We start from the raw sequence: 10,106 nt of genomic DNA on the forward strand, positions 1-10,106 counted from the left end.
TGTAAATTTTAAAAACACATCAAACCCGCAATTAGTTTCAAATATCGTTTTTTTTAGATTTCGAGATGTTGAATTTATATTTTTTGCGGGGAAAATTATGTTGGATTTTAAATTGATATAAAATTATTATTTTTAAATTAGTTTGAACGTGATTCGAAATTTCAGGATTAAGAACAGTTCGGACCGCACCGAAATATGAAAATTTCGTTGAATTTTTAACCGTGGCCAGAATATGGGTTGTAATGGTAACAAAAAGAATATGGGTTTCAAGAAATCCTTAAGAATTAGCCAATGGGCTGTACATTTATTAGCAATAATGGCAGATGGGTTGTATGATGTTTTCCACATTTTTTAGGCTGACTTGTGGGCCTACTAGGTTGACGTGTACGGTTTCCTAAAAAAAGGTTAAGCCCATGCAAGGCCGTGTCAACTTAGTCAACACACGAGAAAAGTGACTATTGGATGTCCATCCAACGGCCGTCGTGCTTCTTCAATCTCTGCTCTTCCTGCTCCAGCCGCTCAAACCAGCACCGACGGGACCGCCTACTCCTTACACTATACTAGGTAAAAGGCTAGTAGTAGCGTTGGAAAACTGCCTACTAGTAGCGCGGGTACCCGCGCTACAGCTAAATGATTAGTAGTAGCGCGGGTGCACCCGCGCTACTACTAACCTAACTACTAGTAGCACTCACTTATTTCCCACGCTACTATACTAACCTAACTACTAGTAGCGCTCACTTAATCCCCACACTACTACTATCAATTTAGAAATTAAAAAAATAAAAGTTAGATGTAGTATTCATGGATGGCAATACGTCCAGTGCAAACCAAACCAACGTCGCATAACATTCTCAAGATTCCATTTAACATCAGACACACACAACCATCATCGAAAGGCTCGGAGCCAACCTAAACAGACCACTTCCCTAGATGTATCTACCAAGGCTCGGAGCTTAGACGCCGGTGGACCCGAATCCTCCCTTCCCCCGAATGGTGGCGTCGAGGTCCTCCACCTCGGCGACCTCCGGCGTCAAAATCACCTGGACAACCATCCACGCGACGTGGCCACTGGGATTCACGGAGAAGTCCGCCTCCGAGTGGTTGAAGAGCACAGCGCCCACCGGCCGCGCTAGTCAGCGTGGATCACCCCTGCGCCCATGTCGAGAAAGTGAAAACTTGTTAGTACACAAATTGCACCAGTTTAACCAAATAGTATATTCCAATTCACAAGACCCATTAAGTTAAGATTCCTTCTCATCTACTCCCTCCGTCCCATAATATAAGAATGTTTTTGACAGGGAGTAGTAATTAAGAGGGGCACATGCCGAAAATATATGTTTTATTCCTCACTGGCTATTCAAACTAAATGGTCCAGGAACGCACATGGTTACCATGGATACCAGTCGAGATTAGTACTTACAGATATCTTCTTACAATCTTAGGTAAGCGATACAGTTAAAAGATAAACACGCACAATCTTTTTTTTTTGAGAATATAAACAGGTATGTGAAAACACCAATTCTTTACATAAAATGAAGATGGAGCATTCGGATATTCAGTCATTATGTGGCACTCACCCTCTTGAGAATGCTGACTCATTCTCATGTTCATCTATCTCATGTGAAGAATAAGCTGGTGCTCGTATTACACCTTCTTCAATGCCATCAAAGAGAGCAGTTCTGGTGCTTCGGCGGCTATGAAAAGTGCAGTGAATAGTTATATAAGAATGCATATAGATTTGACAAGTGCAAAAACGTCTTATATCTATTCTGTTTTATTTCTACAAATGTACATAAAGAATCGATTCAGTCTTTCCTTTGGAGTATTTAAGAAAATCCCTTGTAATTCTTATGAGGTCCATAGCAATCAAACGGGGAGGTGCTGACTTCCAATTTTAAAATATATACACCATGGCTGCTTCAGATGTTCAGTTATATTCAGAAAAGCATGATGTTTTAGTTCAAATAAAATCTCTTGTAGAAGTATGATGTCTTAGTTCAGTTATACACTTGGTCAGAAAAGCATGATGTTTTAGTTCAAATAAAATCTCTTGTAGAGGTGCAGACAGAAGCATGCATCCATCTAACATCCAGACTTATCAGGACATCAGGATGTTTTAGTTCAAACAATAAATGAACAGGCAGCCTATATGCTTTTTTCTACAAATAAAATCTCTTGTAGAAGCAATCCATCTATTTATTATGTTATCACTAAAACAGTAGGAAAAATGTGCATCTATGCTGAACTGACCGTCAGCTATAATATTCTACAAATAAATAGATGGACAGTCAACTATACTTTTCTACAAACAAAACCTCTTGTAGAGGCTCCGAAAAGGCAAGACCGGACACATGAAAACTAGCAGAAGCAGATAAAATGTGCATCTACTAACATTCTTCTCATCAGAAGTTTTAGGAGTTCAAGGACGAATCACAGATGAACAAACAACATGCTTATCTGCAAAGAAAAAACACTAGTACTAGAGGACCCCTGCAGACTACTTTCTTCTAGGGACCTGTGATTTTCCAAAACGAAATGAAAACAAAGAGGACAAGTTCTGTATTCAATTTCATATTCACAATGCCATCTATGTTGAACTGGTTTTGGAATCTAGGTCACACACTAATTCTAGAAGAAGTAGACATAAATATGCATGAACCATCTAATTAACATCCAAACATATATCAGGAGGACTTGATTATTCTTTAGTCCAAACAATAGATGACCAGCTGCCGATATGCTTTTCTACAGACAAAATCTCTTGTCCAAGACGCAAGATGGGAAACATCAAAACTTGTGGATGAATGAATAATACTGGCACATACAATAAAAGATACTGGGCTGCAAAGTGAGAAGAGATGCCTTACCAAGCTAGGGTACACTGAAGAACTAAAGCACAACACGGTTAACTTAAGTTCAGTTAGCGGATGGCCTGGATGGGATAAGTGAAGACTGACGGCTACGACGCTGCTGCCGGAGTTGATGCCATCAAACTGGAATTACAGAATGACGGCCGTAATGCAAATGCTGACGCAGAATGCATGAACCTGGGTTACTTGCTGTCAAGAGAGACCACAGCCAAAGCTTCACTAAAGAAATGTGGTACTCTGAAGAATGGAAGCACAGCGCAGCTGAGTTAAGTTCAGTTAGTGGATGTCCTACATGGGATAAGTGAAGACCCGATGGTAGTGTGGCAAAAACAGAGGAGGGGCTCCTCTGTTTCGAGCAACACCAATGCTTTTTAGTTTAGTATTTTTCAGGTACGTGATAGGACAAGATTGGTAGTTAGTGGTGAGTGCCACGGTGAAGTTGAAGCTTTCTTTCTTTCTTTCTATCTTTAGGGAAATGTTAGACTCACATTAGTACATTACAGAGAGAAAGTAAAACACCAAGTAGTACTAGAACAATGAAAGCCACTCTTACCTTACTTGCTCATTTTGTCAAACACCTTCCGTGCAGTGCCTGAGACATCACCACTTAGAGGAAATCAATCGAAGGAGATGGATCACAAAAGTGAGAGTCAGGGCGTGCTTCGGATTCACTTGATCCCCATGACTACCAGATGATCTGTACTGCCTCATTGCCCCGCTTGGCACCACGATGGACTCTGAACAGCCGTAGAGCAAATTATCTGATGGTAACGATATTTGAAGCCGAGGGCGGCGGCTGCAGTCACCTCTTTGGGGTGGTCGAAGTCGCCTTCTCCGGCCCCCTCCGGACCTGGTGGCCGCGAGGTGGTCGCCTGCAGGACGTTTGGCGCCGGCGGCGCCTCTGCCGAGACAAGGAGTGGAGAAGGCGGATGCGCTGGCCCCCCGCGGTGGCGTCGCCTCGGTCGCTAGTCCGAGGGACCGGGACGAGAAGGAGTGGAGGAGGCGGAGGCGCTGCCCCCCGCGGCGGCGGGGGGGGGGGGGGGGGGGGGGGGGGGGGGGGGGGGGAGCGGGGGCGCGCGGCGAGGAGGAGGCCCGAGCCCTAGGCGCCCGCGGAGGTGCAGGCTGCCATGAGGAGGAGCAACTGGAGGGACGGCCGCGGTGGCATGGCGAGGCGGAGTGGGGGCTAGGGTTTCGGGGCACGGGGCATGGGTTAGGCGAGGCGGAGGGGAATCAAGAGTGTCGATCAATTTGGGTTTGGGCCTCCGTGCCCTGTAGGTTGATAGTAGTAGAGCTGCCTTTATATCCCACGCTGCTATTATGGCCTGTCTCGGAGGGCACGACAGGAGACCACTTAGTAGTAGCGGGGGGTTTATACCCGCGCTACTACTATCAACTTAGTAGTAGCGTAGGTTTATAACCCGGGCTACTAGTAGCGCGGGTTTATACCCCTCGCTACTACTAATTAGTAGTAGCAGCGTTCTTTCTGCTCAAGCACTACTGCTAAATAGTTGCAGCGTTGCCATTTAAAAAGCGCTACTGGTAAGCTCCTGTGTATAAGGTTTTCCCTAGTAGTGTTCCTCCCGTGGCCGACTGTGCTGCCGTGTAGGCCTCACCGCCCCACCCTACTCCCATCGTTGGCCTGGCCATCTCTCTACTCACCCACACCTGCTGTTATTCTCCGGCGATGGTAGACGAACCAGTAAACCCTTGTACTCCCCTCCGCATGGGAAACAACTGCCGAGTCTTCCTTAGCTCTGTGTCGTTCCCTTCTTAGGCCTCGCCGTCGTCCACCGCCCTGATGCTCTCGGCGTGGAACGTGGTCAACAGACGACATCCATCGAAAGAGGAATGTACGTGGAGAGGATGACAGCTAGGTCCACGGCCGCACGCAAGGAAGTGCCTCCTTATTACACGCAAAAATAATGATTCCTCCACCTGACAGCGGGGACCCACCAGAAGGGCCTCTGTATTTCACGAAAAAACGTTCCTCCCACTGACAGCTCAGACCCACCAGCTATATCTTCGCACGCAAGGAAGTGCCTCCTTATACGCACACAAAAAATGAATACTCCCCCTGCTAGTGGGGACCCACCATATTTGGAGGCTAACTTGTGGGCCTACTAAGTTGACGCGGACGGAGGGCTTTGTCAACTTACTAGTGCAATGATCGTACGATGTCCATCCAACGGTCGTCGTGCTTCTTCAACCTCTGGTCTTCTTGCTCCAGCCGCCCAAACCAGCGCCGACCATGCAGCCTGCTCCTGCCTTCCGTGGCCGGCTATGCTGCCGCGCAGGCCTCACTGCCCCTCCCTACTCCCATCGCTGGCCTGGCCATCCCTGTACTCACCCAGACCTCCTGTTATTCTCCGGTGATGGCAACCTCACACTGCATCTGAACCAGTAAACCCTCGTACCCCCCTCCACGTGGGAAAAAACTGTCGAGTCTTCCCCGGCTCTGGGTCGTTCCCTTCCTAGGCCTCGCCGTCGTCCGCCGCCTTGGCGCTCTCAGCGCGGCATGGTCAACGTGGTCAAGGAATGACTTACATCGGAAGAGGGTTGTATGTGAAGAGGTTGACGGCTGGGTCCATGGCCGCAACAAGGAAGTGCCTCCTTATTACACGCAAAATAATGATTCCTCCACCTGACAGCGAGGACCTACCGGAAGGGCCTCTGTATTTTGGCTTAGCTGTATTTTACAAAAAAATGTTTCCCTCCTAACAGCTGGGACCCACCAGCTACATCTTTGCACACAAGGAAGTGCGTCCATATTACGGGCAAAAGAAAGTATTCTTCCCCCTAACAGCTTGGACCCACCCGGTCGTAGCATACGTAACGTTGTCTGTCTTGTCGCGAACGTGTATATACATACTGGTTGATTAGTCTCTCTGCAATGATGAACCATGGCCGAGCAAGCAGCGCACGTGTAGTAGTAGAGCCCCCGACGTAGCAGTTCAGGCAGTCCCTTCTAAACCGTGTACACGTACGTACAACCACATGCCAAAAAATACGGCCACATGCGTACATACGGGCGGTGTCTCGAACGCCTACTCGTGCATACGTACGGCCAGGGCTCGTCTACATAGAGAGGCAACGGACGGCAGCAACAGCGTCCTGTTCATCGGAAGCCAACCGACTGGGTCGGAACGGAGAAACTGCGTCGTGTTCATCAGGAGGCAACGGAATGCGTAGTGTTCATCGGGAGTCAACCGGCTTGGACGGAACAGCCGAAACAGGGTCTGGCGTACCGCAGTATGGAGGAAACGGCCTTTTGTTTGACCGGCTCCAGTCGAAACGGGATCCTATTCATCGAGAGGGGTCTGGCGTACCGCAAAACAGAGGAAACAGACTTCTATTCGAGCTCCTACGGTCGAAACGGGGTCCTGTTCGTCGGGAGGGGTGTGGTGTACCGCAAAACGGGACTCCACAGGCTACTGTTCAGCCACCGTCTACTGCCTCGCTCCAGCCTCCACGGGCTACTGTTCATCCACCGTTGACTTCCTCCAGCCTCCGCGTACTACTGTTCATACACCACGTCTTCCTCCTGCCTCCACCAGACACTGTTCATCCACGGATTACTATTCATCCAGCCTCCACTGGCTACTGTTCAACCAGCCCCCCACGGGGTCCTGTTCATACATCCCCCACCGGCACGGGTGTGGCGGCCTCTTCGGGGTCCTGTTCATCGAGCGGCAATGGCCTACTACCACGGGGGTCCTGTTCATCCAACCCCCACCGGGAACTGTTCATCCAACCCCCAACAACATTCACTGTTCATCAAGAGGCAGGTTCGATCGGCTTCAGTTAGTAGCGGTAGCGAAGGAATCGCTCGGGTTCAGTTAACAAGCAAGGGATCGATCACTCGGGTTCAATAATGTAGCTAGTGCAATCGCTCAAGTTCGGTAAGTGAACGCGTCGCTCGGGTTCCGTTAGAGCCCAACGCCTCGCACACGCGCGCGTACGTGTACGAGAGAAATGCACAAACCTCCGTGCATCGCTCGGCCCCGACCACCCACCATAATCGGGAACTCCCCAAAATTTTCCTCGCCCTCAGTTCTACCACGATTTTTTCCATCATGGACGGCCCAAAGAATGTCATGCAGGTGCGTCCCGGCCCGCCAAGGATGAAAACCCCATTTTTTGTCATAGAAGTAGGAGCCCACCACATCTATGATGATACGTGATTTTGTCACCATTATCGTCATAGAAGTGTCATAAGCACGACAGAAAAACTTTTCGTTCAGGCCAAAATGTCACGGATGTGTCTTTTTTTGTAGTGTTTCTCTGTGTTTGATGGATGCCGTTTGTTCTAAAAATATGCTTTGAGTACTAGCAATCATAGAAGACTATATGATAATTGAGTATGGGGAGCTCTTACTTAGACTTTGTTGAATAAGTTTAATTGCAATTGTTTGGTGACTAAGAACATATGTTGTTAAGTTTCAAGAGAATGCATTGTTTGAACCATAACATGTGAGTTGATTGCTATTTTATCATGATAAGTTTTATGAGAAAGAATTGTTGTTATGATGCTAGGAAAAGTGATTGAAATTATCATTGATCAAACTTATGCACTATGCTAGCATTCACACTTCATAAATTATTTATTTTATCATTTACCTACTTGAGCACGAGGAGTAATTAAGCTTGGGGATGCTGATACGTCTCCAACATACCTATAATTGATGAAGTATTCATGTCATGATTATTATAGTTTTGTATTATTTGGTGCACTTTTATATGGCTTATATGGTTTTTATGGACTAACATATTGACCTAGTTCCCAGTGCCAGTTTTTGTTTTCTGCTTGTTTTTAGTTTTCCAGAAAATCCATATCAAATGAAGTCCAAATGCAGTGAAACTTTTTGACAATTTTTTTTGGAACAAAAGAGACCCCCGAAGCTTCATGGGAGGGCCAGAAAAGCCACGAGGTGGCCACTACCCACCAGGGCGCGCTAGGGGCCAAAGTGGTGGGCTGGTGGGTAGTGGGCACCTCGTGGCCCATCTTTGCGTGATTCCAACGCCAAAATTCATATAAAGATAGAAACCCCCAGAAATAACCCTAGAACTTCGACTCCACCGCTGCAAGCCTCTATACCTCCACGATTCAATCTAAAGCCCTTTTCCAGCACTCTGCCGGAGGGGGAAATCATCACCAGAGGCCATCTTCATCATCCCGGTGGTCTCCATGAGGAGGAGGGAGTAGTTCACCCTCAAGGCTGAGGGTTTGTACCACTAGCTATGTGTTTGATCTCTCTCTCTCTCTCGTGTTCTTGATTTTGCACGATCTTGATTTATCGCGAGCTTTGTTAATATAGTTGGATCATACGGTGTTTTATCCTCTCTATCTTGTTGTGATGAACTGAGTTTTTTTACCTTTGAGGTTTCACTTTTATCGGATTGAGTACTTTTATGGATTTGAGAACACTTGATGTATGTCTTGCATATGAATACTCGTGGTGACAATGGCGTATTATATTGATTCACTTGATGTATGTTTTGGCACTCAACTCGTGGATTCCCGAGGTGACATTGGGGTAATCTATGCATAGGGATTGATGCACGTTTTCATCCTTGTTTCTCCGGTAGAAATCTTGGGGCACTCTTTGAGGTTCTTTGTGTTGGATTGAATATTATGAATGTGAAGTTGTTTGATGCATATCGTACAAGCAACTCACGGATACTTGTGGTGACATTGGAGTATCTAGGTGACATTAGAGTTGGTTGATGTGTATCATATGGTGTTATTTTAGTACGAACTACTGGGTTGTTTGTGACACTTATAGGAATAGCTCGATAGATCGATCGGAAAGGATAACTTTGAGGTGGTTTCGTACCCTACAAACAATTTCTTCTTATGTTCTCCGCTAGATAAGAACTTTGGAGTGATTCTTTATCACACATTGAGGGATTGTTATACGATTCAACTATGTTAGCACTGTTGAGAGATTGAACTAATGAAAGTATGAACCCTAGGCCTTGTTTCTAAGCATTGCAATATTGTTTGTGCTCACTTTTGTTACTTGTTACCTTGCTGTTTTTTTGTTACTATTACAAAAATCAATATCTATTATCATTACTACATTTGTATCACCATCTCTTCGCCGAACTAGTGCACCTATACAATTTACCATTGTATTTGGTGTGTTGGGGACACAAGAGACTTTTTGTTATTTGATTGCAGGGTTGTTTGAGAGAGACCATCTTCATCCTATGCCTCCCACGAATTGAAAAACCTTAGGTCATCCACTTGAGGGAAAATTGCTATTGTCCTACAAAACTCTGCGCTTGGAGACCCAACACGAGTCTACAAGAATAAAGTTGCGTAGTAGACATCAGTGTGTTGAAGCGTATGCCATTGAGTATATAGAAGAACAATGTCTTCATGGTGCCTTCAAGCTTTGTAGAAGATGAGTGCCCGTTGATTGGCCACGGAGTATGCCTCACAATGTGATAGATGGTGCGGGGCAAGTACTCGATGTCCTTGATGTCGAAATGAGTGGGGTACTCAGCATCAGTAGGCAATGGCTTCATCATTGACAACATCTAGCTCATGTTGGGCTCTGGCTTCTAAAAAATGCGTTCAAGTTCCTTCTCATGGGCTGGACAACCTGGCTCATATAGATCACCAGGAGTGGGCAGGGATGTGAGCTCGAGAATATCTTGAGCATTAGCTTCATGATGAGTATCACCTGTGTGGCACCCCGACTCAGAGAAACCAGAACGCCCCATATTCCAGCCCGGAGATCAAGGAGAAGTCTTCTGGAATATGGGACTGCTTAGCATAGAACAAATTAGCTCTTTATTACAAGCTATATGGATACAAGGGGATTACATCAGCACGGCGACACTACGCCTGCCACGGTTGCTCCATGCAATTAGTAGAACAACACGAAGCAGCGGAATAACTCTAGCAACGGAACAGCGACGATGGTGATGAACTCCACTCCGCAGGGACTCTGACTGGAACGCTTATCCTAGCTCGCAAACAAGGGATCCATGGCAAACAAGCAATCAAATCCGGCATGACCTGCAAACTGGCATGACACGCCAGGTCAGTACATTGAATGTACTTGCAAGCTCATGGCAACCAAGAGCAATCAAGACAGACAACAGCATGGCAATTACAGGTTAACAAGGATTAACATGATACTATCAGATCAACATGGCATGTACAACATGATACAGCTAGAACAATACGAGCATGGCATGAACATATGAACATAACGATACTAGCAT

The 10,106-nt window shown here is 46.4% G+C and overlaps 1 long non-coding RNA gene across 2 annotated transcripts; it reads right to left on the reverse strand.

The window, feature by feature from the left end:
* Positions 1–763: 763 nt before the first annotated feature.
* LOC109752329 (uncharacterized) lies at positions 764–4,136 on the reverse strand. Of its 2 annotated transcripts, XR_006662223.2 has the most exons (4): positions 3,677–3,872; positions 3,424–3,607; positions 1,578–1,694; positions 764–1,149 (listed from the first exon to the last, which is right to left on the reverse strand). It is a non-coding gene; the product is annotated as an uncharacterized lncRNA (long non-coding RNA). The 2 variants fall into 2 exon arrangements; XR_002230279.4 differs by having other exon boundaries at positions 3,424–4,136.
* Positions 4,137–10,106: the final 5,970 nt, after the last annotated feature.

Source organism: Aegilops tauschii, chromosome 4 (assembly GCF_002575655.3).
Source record: "Aegilops tauschii subsp. strangulata cultivar AL8/78 chromosome 4, Aet v6.0, whole genome shotgun sequence".
NCBI classification, from domain to species: Eukaryota; Viridiplantae; Streptophyta; class Magnoliopsida; order Poales; family Poaceae; genus Aegilops; species Aegilops tauschii.